The 20,007-nt window shown below is 46.0% G+C and overlaps 1 protein-coding gene across 4 annotated transcripts in view; it reads right to left on the bottom strand.

Annotated features, from left to right (window-relative positions):
• FAM131B (family with sequence similarity 131 member B) overlaps window positions 1–20,007 on the bottom strand; it is an 80,347-nt gene that overhangs the window by 52,331 nt on the left and 8,009 nt on the right. Inside the window, exon 1 of one of the 4 annotated variants that reach the window (XM_043543967.1) lies at window positions 350–458. The exons of the other annotated variants lie outside the window; for them this stretch is intronic. The gene's annotated coding sequence lies outside the window, so the exon portion shown is untranslated. Of the gene's footprint in view, window positions 1–349; window positions 459–20,007 lie in introns of those variants that run through there. 4 annotated transcript variants of the gene reach the window in all.

The following is a 20,007-nucleotide window of genomic DNA, read 5'->3' on the forward strand; positions in this document are numbered from 1 at the left end:
TTGGTAGAACTGCATTTATTTCAGTGGTAATATTCCTGATCAAATATCAGGTCTGTAGCATTTATTTGCAGATCTTCAGATGCAGGTTTACTGGGGTTTGGTCCCATGTGTTATAGTCTTTGGTAAGTACAGGGCCCTGGGTATTTCAAACATATATAAAGTAAAATTGATTGAATGACATTATCTATTCACTTATAATCCTGTACTTCTCTGAAGAGTGAGTGTAAAAATGGCACCTTTGTTCCCTGGTAGTTATTCACTCCTCTGCAGAGGATCAGCACAAGCACTATTTAGTGACTATTTAGGGATTTAGTGAAACTGAAGTAGTACATACACACTTTGTGCTTACCTTCCTAACAGAGATGAATTTCAAGCCCCGTGTCTATTTAGAGTCTTAATTCATGTCTTGAATGACAAAAATAAGTTTTTACTGCTCTTTTCTACATTTTAGCCCTACAGAGATAGCACAGCTCTGAAAGTGCAAGCTAGGTACTTTTCCATTTTGGGCCTCATCAACAGAATTGTTTACCAAATGCCAATCAATGACCCCTGTGCAAACCCACTCAGGAAAAAAGAGACTGAACAGGAGCTACAGAGGCATCAAGTGAAGGCAATGAGGTTGCAGAGGAGTCAACACAGGCCTAATTTGGCCAGCATAACCTTGTTTACTTGTGATGATGTGGGAGGAGGAAAGAGCCCAGCTTGCCAATTAGCGTCCAGGCTGAGTCTGTTGGGCTGGTGGTTGGAGAGTATATCTGTGTAAACTGAATAGGGCTTGTTGGAAAATATAATTAATTAGCAGTAACAATACATTTCCATTCCAACAACAACATTTACCATTTTCTGTTCACAGATTCTAGATTTTGTTCATGGATTCTAAGGCCAGAAGGGACCATTAGATCATTTAGCCTGACCTCCTGTATAACATTCAGCCTGGCAGCTGAATCAGGAGCATGCAATGGAAATATTGTTGGGGGGGCTGATCTAGGTTTCTGCCCCCAGCACATCATTCTGTGTGCATTTGTGAGGAGGGGCCAGAGGAGGAAGTGGAGGCAAGAGTGGGATCCTCAGGGGCTGGAGAGGCCACTGCAGTGCCCAGGATCAGTCTGAGGATAGAGTGACCAGGTGTCTGGTTTTGGACCGGAACACCCAGTCAGAAAGGGATCCTGCCAGCTCTGGTCAGCACTGCTGACTGAGCCATTGACTGTCTGGTTTGCGGTGGCATATCCGGCTCCTAGCCTTAGGGGTGGCCAGGGAGGGCCACATGCTGCCCCGCCCACTGCCTGCAAGGGCAGCTCCCATTGGCTGGGTCAGGGCAGTGGAGGAACTAGCGTGAGCGTGACTCGCGAGCTTTCAGCAGGCAGCTGTTGAGGGGTCGCATGGTGTGCACCTCTTCTGCTACTGCCTGGTCCTCTTCTCATGCTCTTCATGTGGCTGGGCTCGAGCTGCGGCGCGTACCCTGCAGTGAACCGCGGTCTGTCTGTTGCCCCATCACCAGCACCCAGGAGTTTGAGGTATGTATATCCCCATCTCCAAATGCTGGGAATGGGGCTCCACCCCTATCCCCCTCACTGCATCTCTCCCCCGTCCCATGCTGTCCTTCACCCCACACCTTCCCATCCCAGCCCTGTACCCCTTATAGCATTCTCCCACCCATCCTCTCCACCTTCCAGAGCCACCACCCCCATGTCCCTCACCCCCCCACAGCCCTGCACCCCATTTAACTCCATACACTACTGCACTCCCATTATGTCCCTATACACTCCTGTGCCCCCCACATCCTCAAGCACCTGTAGCCTTCTGCCTCCCCCTGCATCCCCATCCACCCCACATACCCCCTACACCCACTCCTCTCTCCTTCACTGTTCCCTCTCATCCCCACCCTGCTCTCGTTCTTGCCCACTTTCCCTCCCCATCCTCTGTCCTCCACCGCTACCCATCTTTTCCCCTCCAGACCACCCTCCTCCTTTCCAGCTGGGTGATTTAGGCAAAAGTGGAATGAAAATTGTGGCACTGGAAAAGTGTATGAAAAAGTGTCTCTGTGTAGGCAAGAGTGTGCATGCATACTTTGTATGTGTTTAAGAGACTGTGTGTCTTTGTGTAGGGAGGTATGTGTATTGCCGCATGTGTGTATACCTGTATGAATAAAATTTGCATCCTAACTCTTTGACTTTTATTAATTTTGCTGTCTTGCACACAAAAAAAATTGATGATGTAAAATATGTGTGTATTCATTTCATAATAAGTTTTTAAAAGAGAAGGGAACTCTAAAAGAAATGTATTATTTCTTAAAAAGTGAATGTCATTGACTAGTAATTGAAGAAGAGCCAATGTATCATACATTTCTCCCCACCTTTGTTTAGCTACATTATAAACTCTTTGTTGCAGACTCTCTCTTTTTATGTGTAAGTCCAGCACCTACCACCCTGGAGTCCTGATCCTAGTTGGGGTCTCTAAACTCTAAACAACAATTGTAATATTAAATAATGTGGAAGTATATGTGTTAGTGCATGCTAGATGTGTACACATGAATACATATGTGTATCCGCATGTAGGTGTGGGAGTCAGTTTCTACAGATTTATTTATATGGGTATCTGGACAGGTGTGCATTTCTGTGGTTGTGCTCTATGGATTTGTATTTGGGCTCAGGAGTGGGCCTTTAATGGACCTAGTGCAGTTGTGATAATGTGTGGTCCTAATTCCACACATAAAATTACAATAACTTTAGTGAACAAAAAAGATGGAGCTGGTTAAGAAAAATGGGAAGAGGGGAGGCAAAGAATCATGAAAACCTTTGTGAAATTTAATTTTTTTTAAAATTACCCTTTTTGACTATTTTGCTGCCAGCTCTAGCATCCTGTAACAAATAAAACCTGAACTGAGCATAGTACATCCATCAAAACTATAAATATGCCTGTTAGGACCTAGCAGTGAAAATGAGCACATGAGAGAGGACAGGGAAAAGCAAGCGATGGAGGGAGGGGAGAATGGAGTGAATGGAGGCGGGGCCTTGGGAAGGGGCGGGTCAGGGTCTCAGGGAAGGGGTGGGGCAGTGGGCAGGGCAAGGGTGTTTTCTGGAATTAGAAAGTTGGCAACCCTAGCTGAGGAGCAGGTAAGAAACACACTCCCCACTGCCAAGTCTCACTAGCTCCCATCACTCCCCTTGCAGAGCACCCACCCTGCTCCCCCTCCTATCTCTGAGACCCTGATCCCTCACCTCAACCTGCTGCCCTGATTCTACCCGCTGCCCATTCAGAGCACTTCCTCTCCATCCACCCCCCATTCAAAGCGAGCTTCTGCCACATCTGCTGCATAACACCGGCTATAACACTTCTCCAAAATAAATTCTTCCAACCAGCTATAAAACTGAGCACATTTGATGTTCTTTCACTAAGAAAGGTCAAACACAGTCAGAGCCCAAGAGCAGAGTGCAGACACACACTTTATTGGGAAGCAAAACACGTCTAGTGGACACAATTACTTTTTGAATTTAATCTTTTAATCTGGTGTTGATGAAAGGTGCCAGGGTGACAGTCTGAGACACTAAAGTCCTCCATTGGCCACAAGATAGATATTGGCTCAGCATAGACAGCAGCAGTGAGCTAATCATCATGCTGTCCCTGCGTCGGCTCGGATTAACCACTTGAACGTGTACCCACAGAATCAGGCAGTCTTAAATTCGGGCATCTAGCCCAAGCCATGCCCTGCTATTTTTAGTGTGTTAGCTTGAGCAGAGCTAGCATGTTTCTGTTCGTCAGTACTGAGAAGCACCATCTCAGCTGGAATGTAGACATACCCTTTGATGCAACTACAGCTACAGACTTCATCCTTCTCCACTTAAATTAGTAGAAGTTTTGCCATTTAATCTTTCCCCAGAAGCCATCCCGCCTCCCCATACCACCTCCTTCCCAGACATTCTGGCCACAATCTAGATGTTACCTTCGACTCAGCCCTCTCTGTAGACTAGACCAGTCATCCAAGCTGTGTCTAAATCTTGCCACTACTTTCTACACAACATCGCTAATATCTGACCTTTTCTTTTCATCCACACAGCTAAACTCTGGTTCAGGCCCCTATCATCTTCCATCTTGACTACTGCAACATTCTCCCATTCTGCCCCTTATCCATGGGAGGCATGACCCATAAACATCCACAAAGCCTCCTTTGTCCATGGTCCTCCTTCAAATTCACCTCTCATGTGATGCCTACAAAACTCTTGACAATGGCCCCACAGTTAGTGTAACCACTGCTTACTATATTGAATATGACCATTCCCATTGTGACCTGTCTCCTGCCTTTGTTGATCTGTTATATGCTAAGATCATAAGCACATGAGGACAGGGTCTATCTGTATGACATGTGTACATGGCCTAGAACAATGGTGCCTACTTTCCTGACTAGGGCTGCAATACAAACAATCAACAAATAATCATAATGATTACAGTAGGAGTGGAATCACACCCTAAGTGGCCCATTTGTGCCAAACGTGGAGATGGTCTTTGATGAACATATCATTTCTTACATTCCACATCATGGTAAGCTGTGTCAAAAGCAAACAGATCTGGCATTTTCTAGAGGGTGATAGGTTCCTGGTCCAAGTTCTGATGGATCATACAAAACTGCAGTAACTAAAACAGCCAGGCACCTGAACCAGCGACAGGCACCCTGATCCTTCCACTTGATATGATTCAAGTTTGTGGTCACCTATGAGCCAGGGACAAGGAATGGGAAGGAGGATGCATTGTCACAAAAGGATGAGTACTACAAACTGGGTGAGGAGACTATGTCCACGATTCTCAAGCCCTCCAAAGTCATTTCTGGCACTCTATCCTTCAGGATAGGTTGTAGATCCTTGATGAAGCATTCTTACAGCTACTATACCCACCTGCTGAAGTGAAGAAACAGATTGACAGAGCCAGAAGAGTACCCAGAAGTCACCTACTACAGGACAGGCCCAACAAAGAAAATAACAGAACGCCACTAGCCATCACCTTCAGCCCCCAACTAAAACCTCTCCAATGCATCATCAAGGATCTACAACCTATCCTGAAGGACGACCCATCACTCTCAGATCTTGGGAGACAGGCCAGTCCTTGCTTACAGACAGCCCCCCAACCTGAAGCAAATACTCACCAGCAACCACACACCACACAACAGAACCACTAACCCAGGAACCTATCCTTGCAACAAAGCCCATTGCCAGCTATGTCCACATATCTATTCAGGGGACACCATCATAGGGCCTAATCACATCAGCCACACTATCAGAGGCTCGTTCACCTGCACATCTACCAATGGGATATATGCCATCATGTGCCAGCAATGCCCCTCTGCCATGTACATTGGTCAAACTGGACAGTCTCTACGTAAAAGAATAAATGGACACAAATCAGATGTCAAGAATTATAACATTCAAAAACCAATTGGAGAACACTTCAATCTCTTTGGTCACTCGATTACAGACCTAAAAGTGGCAATTCTTCAACAAAAAAACTTCAAAAACGGACTCTAACGAGAGACTGCTGAATTGGAATTAATTTGCAAACTGGATACAATTAACTTAGGCTTGAATAGAGACTGGGAGTGGATGGGTCATTACGCAAAGTAAAACTATTTCCCCATGTTTATTCCCCCACCCCCTACCATTCCTCAGACGTTCTTGTCAACTGCTGGAAATGACCCACCTTGATTATCACTACAAAAGGTTCCCGCCCCCCCGCTCTCCTGCTGGTAATAGCTCACCTTAAGTGATCACTCTCCTTACAGTGTGTATGGTAACACCCATTGTTTCATGTTCTCTATGTATATAAATCTCCCCACTGTATTTTCCACTGAATGCATCCGATGAAATGAGCTGTAGCTCACGAAAGCTTATGCTCAAATAAATTTGTTATTCTCTAAGGTGCCACAAGTATTCCTTTTCTTTTTGCGAATACAGACTAACACGGCTGCTACTCTGAAACTTAACCAAGATAGCGTATTTTGTTCCATTGCAGGTGCCTCCTCCCTCTGGTCAGGAGACAGCCTGCTCGTTTGTGAGCAACATCTTTCGTCTCCACTGCATGCCTGCAGGATAATGTCTGACTGAGGATCCCAATTTATCTCCTACTTCTGGTGAGAATTTCTATGCTGTCTGAGTATCAATGCCCTAATCTCAGTGGCCTATCACCCAAGCACCAATGGGCAGGCAGAGCAGGTCAGTCAAGCCCTTGAGCTACATGGCTTCCTAAATCTATCATCAATATTACTGACTGTCCCTGATCCCTCATGCTGAGTTTGCTTATAGAAACCACCAAGCACACTCCCTTCTTTGCTCACTATGGTTTCTATCTTTGTGCTCATCCAGAAATCCCCTCTGAATCATCAATGCCCACTGCTACCAAACTCACAACTCACATCCAGCAAACACTCCAAGAACTCCAGAGGCAATTAGAAGTCATCAGGGCAACTTACAAATGGCATGCTGACCTATCCCGCCACTTGACACCTGGCTTTGGGGTAGAGAGCCAAGAAGAACATGTGCTTCAGCAGATTCTAGACTCTCATTGGGTCCAAGGGAAACTACAATATGTAATTGACTGGAATGGGTACATCCCAGACAAACATTCATGGGAATGTACAGAACACTTCCGTGCCCCGGCTCTCCTGCGTGCCTTTCACCATGCTTACCCTTAGAAACCAGACCCCAGGGCCTGGATGGTGCCCTCCAGAGGAGAGTATTGTCTAGAATCAGGTCCTGCAGCGGACTTAATCTCCAAGCAGTTTCATCACAACAGCTGGCCTGCAGCAGGTTGCCTGATTCACCATGCCACCTGATTGGCTGCAGGGGCAGCAGGCCGGCTCTTAAGCCGGCAGCAGTAGCTCGCTGGCTGCTCAATGCTCATGCTCACCAGTGTGCATGCTCCTGTGTTACCTTGTTTCTGCTGTCTCTGCCTTGCACCCAGCCTTGCCTCTGTATTGTCCTCTCCTTGAGTGCTACCCTGCTCGCTCCAGTTCCTGGCCTCCGGCTTGGCTCTGGTATCCAGTTCCTGACCTCTGGTTTGACCCTTGACTTTGGCTTCTGACTGTTGACTTCAGCTCTGATCCTAGTCCTTGGTTCTTGATGCCTGCTCCAACCACTAGACTAAATCTCCCTCATCCTGGTTGGCTGAAAACAGTGTAAACAGGGTCTGAATGAGCTCTCCCCTGACATCTAGTGATGAGCTGTGGAAGAACACTTCAGGAGCTGACCTCATTTGCATCGGCACACCCACTCTGCCTCGGTGCTCAGCAGGATGGGATTGCTTGTCCAAATGATCACTTTTGGCTTGTGTTGGATCCCCAGTCTCCTTGTTATTGGGGCAGCAGTAATAAAAAGTTGTTATCCTTGGTATGTGCATCAAAGGCAGCAGAACTATGCTTGGCATACCCTGATTGAGGGACTTACCCTCGATGAAACAGCATTCACTAGGCAGGGTACATGGATTCCAAAGCCCAGTGAGGGGAGAGAGGGTGGGGACGGGTACTTGTACCTGGTGGTGTGGGTACTGCTTAAGGGCTTTAGGTACCATTTGACCCTTCCTCTCTCCACTGTGTAATAAAAGAGATAATTTAGGATCAATTGAGAATCTTCTTACACACCACAGAGCTGAAATCATTGATACGTAGGTCTCAGCATTAGACCTGCTTTGGGACAGTATCTCTGATGCAAGGGACTACCCAGTGTGCACCAGCAGTGAGGATCCCCCATTAACAGCTGTGATCCCTAAGAGCTGTGTTAAATGGTGGGACCTGAAGACATCCTGGCAAGTGGCCAGCAAGGTGGAGGGCGATGAGGAGCGGTGAGTGAATGCCTGGACAGTGGAGCGAGCATGGTGTCTTCTTACACGCCTCCTCCACCTAGGGTGGGAGGTGAACTCTGCAGATGCACTCTGAACTCTGGGCCTGCACTGATCCAGGACAAGAACTGTGAGTGAGGTGCGGAGATGGGATGGGCATGTTAAAGGGACTTTTGGTTGCTTAACTTAAGAACCTGAGGGAAAAGGACACTGCCCAACCTACTTAGGCAGGGTAGGGTGGGTCTTTTGCTCATGGTTTATGTTTATGAACCCTGTTTGCGGCATTTTCCCAAATTAATGCCCAGTTACTTCCCTCCTTTTATTAAAAGTTTCTTTGCTACACTCAGACTCTGTGCTTGCGAGAGGGGAAGTATTGCCTCTTAGAGGCGCCCAGTGAATAGTATGTATTTGTTCCAGGTCACTGGGTAGGGGCTCTAACTGGTTTTGTGTTGTATTGTTGAACAGGAACCCCTAGATACTGAACCCGGCCCTTGTTGCTGCCAACTCTGAATGGCAGAAGGGTTACAACTGCACAGATAACTTGAGTTTACCCCTAACTTGACTCATGTCCACACACAAAAATTGTCGTGCTTTTAACTCAGGCTAGCTGGCCTATCATGGTGGTGAGCTGAATCTTGAGAGATGCTGATGCTCAAGCTAGTGATGCAGTAGAAATGCAACATCTTGAGATACAATTCATCAGTAGCTAATCCAATCACTCTGCTAATCCAGTCACTCCATTCTGCTAATCATATTAGTTTGCACAAACTTTCGAGCCACACAGAGCTCTTCTTCAGAAAGCGTGTCTCTCTCACCAACAGAAGTGAGTCTAATAAAATATATTACCTCACCCACCTTGTCTCTCTAATATCCTGGGACCAACATGGCTATAAATACACGGCATATAACTCCAGTGTTGTTTTGCAGTGTGGTCACTCTCACCCGAGCAAAGCTAGTGTGAGTTCATTCGTTAAGACTCCCCTTTATACTCATTACAGCTGAGGCCAGTCTACACTATGGGGACTAGAGCAGCATAGATACAGCACTGCAGCTCTGCCAAGATAACCCCATAATGTAGATGCCGCCTACAGTGATGGGAAGGGGTTTTTCCATCGCTGTAGGAACTCCATCTCTCTGAGTGATAGTAACAGAAGCATTCTTCTGTTGACCTAGCTGTGTCAGCATATTTATGTCACTCAGGGACGTGGATTTTTTACATCCCTAAGCACTGTAGCTATGTCAACTTAAATATTAAGTGTAGACTAGACCTGAGTCCTGTCTCTTCTATATCATGGGGGGCACTACATATCTTTCAGGAAATTATGGTCCTACTCAGAGGTGGGCAAAATGTTTCAACCGAAACTTTTTTCTGTGAAAATTATAGTTCAGGCCACACCAAAAAAATTCATGAATTCCTGTCAATTTCACTGAATTGTTTCAATCAAAAAATCAAAATGTTTTGTTTAGACTTTTTGAAACAAAACAATTCAAATTTTTATTCAAAATAAATGTGTGAAATTTTCTTCAATTTTATCAAAACATAATTAAAAAGTGTTATGCTTGAAATATAAATGAAACATTTCAATAATTTTGGAAATTTTTTAGTCTTTTTATTTTGAAAATGAAATTTCTTGTATTCTTCCATTTCCTAAAAAAAAGAAAAATTAAAATCATTTTCAATTCAACCTGAAATCACACACACACACACTTTATTGTTAGGAATTGGCAGCAAATCAAAAAGTTCATTATTTGCCCAGCTCTAGTCCTGACTAGCAATATGCAGAACTGTCTTCCTTCAATCACTGTACATGCTACTGTCATCTCTGAGCCATTCCATGTCCTCATATAAGGTTGCAAGGTGTCTGTAGCGGGGTGAGCACCAGCTACAGCCCTGAAGGCGTTGGAAAAGCCCTGCAGAGGGCTGGGGCTGGGGAAGGGAGCAAAATCCTGGCTGATTGGGGGAAGTGGCAGCAGCTGAGGGCCATGCCCCAATCAGGACCCAGCTGGCTCTAGAAAGGCTTTGAGCCAGAAGTTTCAGTAGAGACTCTCTGTAGCTTGGAGAGAGAGGGACCTGGCTGAGAAAGTACCTAGACTGGGAGCTGGGGCCTACGAAAGCCCCAGGCTGCAGGCCTGGGAAGGCCTGTTAGGTACAGAGGTTGCAGGGGCAGCCACGGGTAGGCAGAGGCAGCAGGTCCAAAACCCCTCGCCTGTGATGAATGGCTCATACTGCAGTCTGCCCCAGGGAGCGGGGGCTAGTTGGTGACTGGCAGTAGCTTAAGACTGAGGTGAGGTGGGGATAGTGGGTGGGGGTTCCCCTGGGAGGGGGAGACCCAGAACTGTGGGGGTACTGCCAGGGGGCAGCACCCAGTGAAAGGGACACTGGGGTCCTGGGAGGGACATGGGAGCCAGCAGCAAGGCAAGACACCGGCCTGAAGAGGGTGCTTCGGAGGCTGGAATGCTAATTCCCTGAGATGACCAGCAGGATGCACCACCGGTGAGTCTGTGTCCGGTTACAGTGTCATAAAATCCCATTTCGTTTATATTCTTACTGAGCTGCTCAGTCATGAAGCTGCTCAATCACTCTCCCTAGGGAAAGGGAATGTGTCACTCTGGTTAATAACTGGAAAGAACCACTCAGCATGCTTCAGCCAGGATGGCACCTCACCTTCCACCCAGAAGAGACTGGTTATACACCTCAGTCAATGGGAGATTGCATTGTCATTAGTTTTTACAAAACACATCATGCAGAGTAATTAACTACTTCCAAGATCTTATTGAGAAATCTTCACCTGCAACAAGGAGAGTGATCCAACTGGCTCAAGAGAGATTGGCTTTAACATGACTGATCTGACTTCCTAGTGAACTGTCAGGAATCAGGGCCTGCCGCAGAGCCAATCTCTGGACCCCCTAACCAGCACAGCTGGCCTGTTTGCTGCCTGATTGGCTACACTGCCAGATTGGTGGGAAGAGTCATCAGACCAGCTGTTAACCCCAGCAGCAGAAGTCTGGTGGCTGTTCAAAGCATTCACCCACAGCTGTGATAGCTCCTGCCTTCTTCCCAGCCCTGCTCTCACTTGGGCTTATTCCAGGTAACCCAGTTCTGATCCATGGTTCTGACTCCTGGCTTTGACTTCTGCTCTGACCTTGGGCTCCTATTCCTGGCGACTGACTCCTACTCCAACCAGCAGGCCTGACCATCCACATCATGGTCTCTGACATGAAGAAGCTGGAAAACTGATCACCAACAAGTCTGCTTCACAGGAGCGGGAGTCTGGATGAACACACTGAAAAGCTCTGCAGGGAAATGCTCTGCCACATCTAATCAAGGCAACTAACTTCTTTCATTGTCTGTACTATAGATCCAGTACAGGGTTCCTTGTACAATGTGATTATGCAGCTGCATAATAACCTTTTTTTCTTGAAGTTGGTACATAACTGTGCTCCAGAGTCCATGTTTTCATTTTAAAAAACTGAAATCTCTTGCAGCTGGCTGGCAGCAGTCTGGGAGACACTCTGTGGTCCATGTGTGTTGTGTCCTACCATTACAACCAATCCATACAGCATCTGAGTCCATTATAGCCCCTCCTATGGAACCTGGTACTTTAGCTTAAGTTGGCTTTCTGTTCTGGGTCCCTGATGTCAGCCACGATAGAAGCCATCACACCGGCACAGCCACTATCCATGAGGTACCAGATCAGTACAGATCTTCAGTTCCTAATGCTGTAAACATAGCAGCTTTCACAGCGAATAAGTCAATTTAATCTTTTGTTCAAAGTTTAAAAACAATGTGCTAGTGTTACCAGACTAAGGGCTTTTCTACATAGCAAGTTAGTGTGCAATAAGCTAGGGTGTGAATTTAAAGTGCACTAGCTACTCTGCACTAACTCCCTATTTGGGCATTCTTACTGAGCACTAAGGGTATATCTACACAGGGATAAAAGACCCGCAGCTGGCTCAGGTCAGCTGACTTGGGCTAGGGGCCTTGGGCTGTGGGGCTAAAAATTGCTGTGTAGATGCCCAGGCTCTAGGACCTTCTCCCTCACAGGAGTCCAGAGCTTGAACTCCAACTCAGGCCCGAACATCTACAAAACAATTTTTCAGCCTCAAAGCCTGAGTCCCATGAGCCAGCTGACCCAGGCCAGCCAAGGCTTTTTTATCCCTGTGTAGACATACCCTAAGTGTGCCATCAGGCAGTTTGACTTAATACACTTCCAAAGAGCATTAAACTAATGTACACAAGGTTACTTTCCATGGTCAGTAAGCATGTCCACATAGGCAGTTAGTGTAGAGGAGCTACTGTGCACCGGCTCCTGTTGGCTTTTTCCCCATGTAGACAAGCCCTAATGCACTAAGATGGTCTGGAGAAAGACACTCTGATCATAGAATATCAGGGTTGGAAGGGACCTCAGGAGGTCATGTAGTCCAATGCCCCGCTCAAAGCAGGACCAATCCCCAACTAAATCATCCCAGCCAGGGCTTTGTCAAGCCTGACCTTAAAAACCTCTAAGGAAGGAGATTCCATCACCTCCCATTTCCCTAGCTACACCATTCCAGTGCTTCACCACCCTCCTAGTGAAAAAGTTTTTCCTAATATCCAACCTAAACCTCCCCCACTGCAACTTGAGACCATTAGTCCTCGTTCTATCATCTGCTACCACTGAGAACAGTCTAGATCCATCCTCTTTGGAACCCCATTTCAGGTAGTTGAAAGCAGCTATCAAATCCTCTCTCATTCTTCTTTTCTGCAGACTAGATAATCCCAGTTCCCTCAGCCTCTCCTCATAAATCATGTGCTCCAGCCCCCTAATCATTTTTGTTACCCTTCGCTGAACTCTTTCCAATTTTTCCACATCCTTCTTGTAGTGTGGGGCCCAAAACTGGGACACAGTACTCCAGATGAGGCCTCACCAATGCGAATAGAGGGAACGATCACGTCCCTCGATCTGCTGGCAATGCTCCTACTTATACAGCCCAAAATGCCATTGGCCTTCTTGGCAACAAGGGCACACTGTTGACTCCTATCCAGCTTCTCGTCCACTGTAACCCCTAGGTCCTTTTCTGCAGAACTGCTGCCTAACCATTTGGTCCCTAGTCTGTAGCAGTGCATGGGATTCTTCCGTGCTAAGTGCAGGACTCTGCACTTGTCCTTGTTGAACCTCACCAGATTTCTTTTGGCCCAATCCTCTAATTTGTCTAGGTCCCTCTGTATCCTATCCCTACCTTCCAGCATATCTACAACTCCTCCCAGTTTAGTGTAATCTGCAAACTTGCTGAGGGTGCAATCCACGCCATCCTCCAGATCATTAATGAAGATATTGAACAAAACCGGCTCTAGGACTGACCCTTGGGGCACTCTACTTGATACCGGTTGCCAACTTGACATGGAGCCATTGATCACTACCCGTTGAGCCCGACAATCTAGCCCACTTTTTATCCACCTTATAGTCCATTCATCCAGCCCATACTCCTTTAACTTGCTGGCAAGAATACTGTGGGACACCGTATCAAAAGCTTTGCTAAAGTCAAGGAATAGCATGTTCGCTGCTTTCCCCTCATTCACAAAGCCAGTTATCTCATCATAGAAGGCAATTAGATTAGTCAGGTATGACTTGCCATTGGTGAATCCATGCTGACTGTTCCTGATCACTTTGCTCTCCTCAAAGTGCTTCAGAATTGATTCCTTGAGGACCTGCTCCATGATTTTTCCAGGGACTGAGGTGAGGCTGACTGGCCTGTAGTTCCCCAGATCCTCCTCCTTCCCTTTTTTTAAAGATAGGCACTACATTAGCCTTTTTCCAGTCATCCGGGACCTCGCCCAGTCACCATGAGTTTTCAAAGATAATGGCCAATGGCTCTGCAATCACATCTGCCAACTCCTTTAGCACCCACGGATGCAGCGCAAAATTCAGATTCATTAAAAAGAGCAAGAGCTCCAACAGGACAATATTTTTGTTCTGTGTCTATACAGTGCCTAGCACAATAGGATCTTGGTCCATGACTGGGGCGCCTGGGCACTACCACAGTACACATAAATATTATCACCATTATGTCTACTTGGCTGCAGAGCCTGAAAAAAAGAGAGAGACTCTCTAAATGACCAAATAGTAGATGCCATTATATCTGCAAAATCTCTGACAAACAAACAGAAGTTGTCCTCAGTATAGTGGCTGATACCCTCCACAGCACCAAGGAATTCAAAAAGCAGGGAAGAGAGGTAACTTAGTTAGCTCAGAGGTACCTGGCTACTGAGGCAGATGGCCCACCAAGGGGATTTTCAAAGAAGGTCTTTCCTGAGAGTAATAAATTGGGGCAAGGGGATATAACTAGGAGTCGTGAAATGAAATTCAATAAAGGAATATTTCAGGCTGCATATCAGCAAATATTTGCTAATGGTGAGATCTAATAGACCGTGGAATATTCTCCACGAGGGAGATTGTAAACCTCCTAGGACAGGAACCAGGGTGGATAAAAATCAATGATTTAAAAAATAAAATAAAAAAAAAAATCTGATTTTTTTAAAATTTAAATTGGATTTTGATAAAATAGTTTTAGTGAAGACACACTGTAGCTCAAAGATATCTCATCATGGAATAGGGATTATAAATTCTAATTCTATAGTATGAGACAATATATTCATGTAATGTTTAAGAAAAGGTTTGTAAATGAGTTCCAATAGTTCATGGATTAGGGACCCAAATTTATGGGATTCCAGGGGCTTCTGTATAGATTATTTAGGTTAACCTTTCTATCCACCCAGTGGGACTCAGTGCTCAGTCTAGAAGATACCATCAGAGATGCTGAGTTTTGCAGTTCTCAAACTGGATTTGTGTCTCCAGAGATAACATGCTTGTTAACAGCAAAAATGTTTTTAAATAAATAAATATCGAGGTGAGAAATAACAGACCGCAATCCTACTGTCCCTCTGCAAATTTGTGTACACAGAGTCAATCCCTTACCTCTCTCTAAAAGTGCAAAGTTTCAAAAAAAAAAATCAGTGAATAGAAGATTGTTGGGGGGGGGGGGGGGAATAAATCTGGACAAGGAGAAGAAGCTTGGAGATAAATGTGAGAAGGGAGGGACAGGCAGTAGAAACAAAAGTGAAACTGTTTGAGCAGCATATTCCAGAAGTCTTGAGGTCTTTGAATGTAGCCTTCATTGATTTGAGATCTACTATACCATTCTCTCACTAGAAGGGAAAACCTATAATGGCAGCAGGCCCTAAAAGAGACCCAGTTTGGGAATATTTTAATGAAGTTCCTCTACCTGTGGGTAAGACAGGCATATGTGCAAAATGCAAACAGTGCAACAAAGAAATGCAAGAATGAAACAACATCATGAGAAATGTTCCTTCTCAGGAGGAAGCTGTGTTGAAGATGATGAAAGGAACATGTCTGAACATACAGGATCTTCAGGTTGGTAAACTTTTTTATTTCATACTTCTTTCTTAAGGACTGCCTGTCTTCCTTCTGGACTATTCTTGAATTCTCATGTTTGAGCAAAAAATATAGTTATTCTATGGTAGGGGTTCCCAAACTTGGTTCTCGGCTTGTTCAGGGTAAGTCCCTGGCAGGCTGTGAGACGCTTTGTTTATCTGAGTGTCCGCAGGTATGGTGTTCGCAGCTCCCAGTGGCCGCGGTTTGCCGTTTCTGGCCAATGGGAGCTGCAGGAAGTGGTGGCCTAGCCCGCGCTGGTTCCCGCAGCTCCCATTGGCTTGGAACGGCAAACCACAGCCACTGGGAGCAGCGAGTGGCTGTACCTGCAGATGCTCAGGTAAACAAAGCGTCTCGCAGCCTGCCAGGGGCTTACCCTGAACAAGCCTTGAACCAAGTTTGGGAACCCCTGCTCTATGGTACTATCATTTTAGATGCAGTTGTGATAAAAAAATATAGTTGAAATAGGCAGATCATCCTTTTACAATTTCACCTTTAAAGTAGTACTGAGTGTCAGTGAATGCAATGAGTAAGTATGGTAAATGAGCAGTATGGTAATAATAATTAAATAACTGCATTGATTTCTTTTGTTTAGGAAAATTCATCCTCAACATATAGGATTCTGAAGACTATCCACCTTCAAGATCACTATCATTTTCTATAGTTTCAGAGTTATCTGCCAATGATAGTGTTTCAGTCACATAGTCTCAGTATATCACCTGTAGCAAAAAATAAATAAATAAATAAAAATAAACAAACAAAAAACCTCCATCATCCAGAGACAACCATAGATAAATTTGTGATAAGAACCAGCAGATTACAAAAAGAGGTAATTGATGAGAAAATTGCCTGGTTTGTTTATGCAACAAACTCTCCTTTCCGTATCATTGAGAACTCACACTTCATTAACATGGTTCAGTCATTAAGACCAGGATAGAGTCCACCCAACAGAGCAGATGTTGCAGGCAAATTGCTGGATAAAGTGTATGAAAGAGAAATTGATCAGTGTGCAAAAGGTCTAGAGGGCAAAATTATTAACCTGAGTCTTGATGGATGGAGCAATGTCCACAATGATCCTGTTGTATGTGCTTGTGTGACAACAGAAGAAGGGAATGTCTTCCTTACAGAAATAATTGATACATCAGGAAATGCACACAAAGCAGAATACTTATAAGAAGTAGCAGTAAAAGCTATAACAAACTGTGGGGGGAAAAAATTCAAATGTCTATTACGCAGTTTGGTCACAGACAATACACAGCTTGCAAATGTATCCCAAGATGAGAAGAAATTATTTAGAAGAGAGTCCCAAGCTAATAACATATGGTTGCAGTGCTCATTTGATGCACCTCCTAGTCAAAGACTTCAGTGTTCCATAAATAAAGGCTAATGTTGTTGAAATTGCTAAATTCTTCTGTAACAACCACTTTGCAGCAGCAGCTCTGGAAAAAAACAGTGGGAGGAGCCAAGCTAACTCTCCCACAAGACGTGTGATGGAACTCAGCAGTGGACTGTTTTGAGCACTATATCAAGAACTGGCGTAATCTGATGACAGTTTGTGAACAAAATCATGAAAAAATAGATGGCACTGTCACAGCCAAAGTTCTCAACACTGGGCTTAAGAGAAATGTTGACCACATTCTGAATATCCTGAAGCCTATTTCTGGAGCCTTGAACAAAATGCAGGGAAATAGCTGTTTTATTGCTGAAGCTGTTGAAATTTGGAAGGAACTGAGTGAGATCTTAAAAAGAGAAATATGTGAGGACAGAGTTACATTACAAGCATTAAAAAAACAAATGGGACAAGCACTATCCCCAGCTCATTTTCTTGCAAATATTCTCAATACTCGGTACCAGGGTCAAACCTTAACTGCTGAAGAAGAGGAGTTGGCTATGACATGGCATCCAGCAATCATCCCTCCATAACGCCAACTATAATAAACTTCAGAGCTAAGGGTGAACCATTCAAGAAATATATGTTTGCTGATGATGTTTTAAAGAAAGTCACACCAGTGAACTGGTGGAAGCCATTTAAGCACTTGGATTCAGAGACTGTCGAAGTGATCATCTCACTCTTAACAGCAAGTAGCTTCTTCTGCCGGTGTAGAAAGAATATTTTCTTCCTTTGGACTAATCATTCCAAACTGAGAAATCGTGGTTTTTTCTTTTTCAAATTATGAACAAACAGGAAAATGAAGGTGAAGACAACTGAGTTAGCTGCAGAAGCCAATATTTTAAGTTTCTCATATTGACCTGGCTGACATAGTCTGTCTAATTTTTTTAAAAAAATTTCATTTAACTATTTTAGTTAAACACAATTTTAATGAAAACAAACCTGATTTTAAAAAACTTGAATGTTTAACTAAATTAAAAAAATCATGTTTGTTTTGTTATGTGATACAGCATGGCCAGAAGGCATCAGGATAGTGATATAGGAGAGATATGTAAGTCCCAGGATGAGGAGAAGCCCTTATTCCCTGTAGAGGGAAGAAAGGTTTCTATAGATTAATTAAAAGCACCCTGAAGCCAATTAGAGCACCTGAAGCTAGTCCACCTGATAAAACCCCCCTGCTTCAATCAGCCAGGGAAAGGAGTTGGAGCAGAGTTGCAGTTTGGAGGAGTTGGAGTAGAGGAGAGTTTGGAGTAGTGCCGTGGCTGGCTAGAAGACCAAGACCCTAGGTAAAGAGACACGCAGCTTGTGCAGAGAGAGAGAGAGAGGGCAGGAAGCCCCACAAGCTGAAGAGCAGGAGAGGGAAGTAGCACAGGGGAAGAAAGCACTAGTTCAAGTGGCTTACCACTATCCCTAGGGCCCCTGGGCTGGGACACGGAGTAGAGGGTGGACCCAGGTCCCTCCCTCTCCACTACCCTTCTCTGGGTTACTAGTGGGACAGTAAATATCCTAGTTCAGGGGCAGGAAACTGTGCCCGAACCCCCCCCACCCCCAAGAAGAGGAAGTGCGGGACCCATCATAATTGTACCGGCAATTTGCCACATGTGGTGTTAGGAGTGGGATCTCCACGCTGGGGACTTAAACCAGGGTTAACCAAAACCATCCTGTCCCCAAGATGGACGACGTGGTCAAGGCTCTAATACAAGCCACTACGGCCCAGCAGGAGGCTACCCAAATCCAAGCAACCGCCCAATTGGAGGCGACTCGGGTGCAGCAGGAAATTAATCGGCTGTTGATGAATCAGGCTGCCCAGGACCGAGCTCTGCTACAGGAGCTGGAAAACCAGATGAAGGCCCTTATGGAGCAGAACCACAATTGTGGTGGAACCCGGACTGTACGGGCCAGCCACTGCCTACAGAAAATGACATGGGAGGATGATGTAGAGGCATACCTCCTGGCATTTGAGAGAACAGCCCTGCGGGAGGCCTGGCCCTGAGATCAGTGGTCTGGTATCCTCTCCCTGTTCCTGTGTGGTAGAGGCCCAGAAGGTCTACTACGATATGGCTGCAGAGACTGCGGAGGATTACCCCCAGCTGAAGGCAGAGACCCTGGCCAGATCCAGAGTAACCACGGCGTTGCGAGCCCAGAGGCTTCGTGAATGGCAGTATACAGAGGACAAGACACCCCAATCGCAATTGTTTGACCTGATCCACCTGACCCGGAAATGGCTGCGCCCTGAGGCCCTCAGCTCTGAGAAGATGATGGAACTCCTGGTACTGGACCGGTATATGAGGGGGCCTTTGGGCTTGGGTTGGCCAGAATGACCCCTCTACCTATGATGAGTTGGTCTCCCTTGTGGAAAGACAGCTGGCAGCCTGTGAACTGTTCCAGACCCCAGGGGGTAAGACATGACAAACCAGGAAGACAGCCCCAAACCCAAGGCCCTGGATTGTTGAGAACTACAGAAGAACCAGAACTGGGAGGAAAGACACTGAGGAAGGGCCCAAGGCCAAGAAGGGACCTGGGGGTTTGGGAAGAGAGGGCTGGGGGTGCCAACCAAATAGCCCCAGGCAGAGGGCGGCAACCGGGATAAGGGGTCGGTGTTATGAGTGTGGGGAATTGGGGCATGGAAAAGAGCCTATGCCAGTGCAATCTGGGGGATCCTGGGGAACAATGTGGCCTAATCAGCCGGGTAGGGGTCACAATGACCTCACATGGGTATACAAGGTCAGTAAAGATGAATGGTATTGTGACCATAGCTTAGTAGATCTGGGAGTGCTGTCACGCTGGTCTTGGGGAAGTTGGTGGGGCAAGACAAACTAACCCGGGCCAAAACCACAGGGGTAAGGTGAGTTCATGGCACCGTACATTTCTACCACACAATCCCAGTACGGATTGAGGTCCAGGGAAACACTACCAGGGTAACTGCAGGAGTGGTCCGTAGGCTCCCCTACCCGGTCTTAATTGGTAGGGACTTCCCTGGGTTTGAGAGCTTACTCCCCACAGTAGAGCCAGGGGAGGGTAGCAACCCCTGGGCTGAGACGGAGGCACCTACAGATAGCCTCACCCCAATTTTTGCCGAATTTGCCCAGAGCTATTTTCATCCCCCGGGAAATCCTGAAAGTCTAGGCGGGAAAAGAGGGCAGATAAAAGGCTAGGGACCAGGATTCTAGCAGAGAACCAGAAAGCCTCCCTTGTTGGTAAGCGAACCCGTTCAGGAGGCCATGAGACAATTTAGGCCACGGAGGACTCAGAGGCGGTTCCTAGCCTAAGTAGGGGCAACCCAAGGGGCTAAGAAGAAATAGGTCCCATGGAGTTAGGTCAAATCGGTACCGCGCATGAGAATTTCGGGCAGGACCAAGCCAATGACCC

The sequence above is a fragment of the Chelonia mydas genome, chromosome 1 (assembly GCF_015237465.2).
Source record: "Chelonia mydas isolate rCheMyd1 chromosome 1, rCheMyd1.pri.v2, whole genome shotgun sequence".
Taxonomy (NCBI): Eukaryota; Metazoa; Chordata; order Testudines; family Cheloniidae; genus Chelonia; species Chelonia mydas.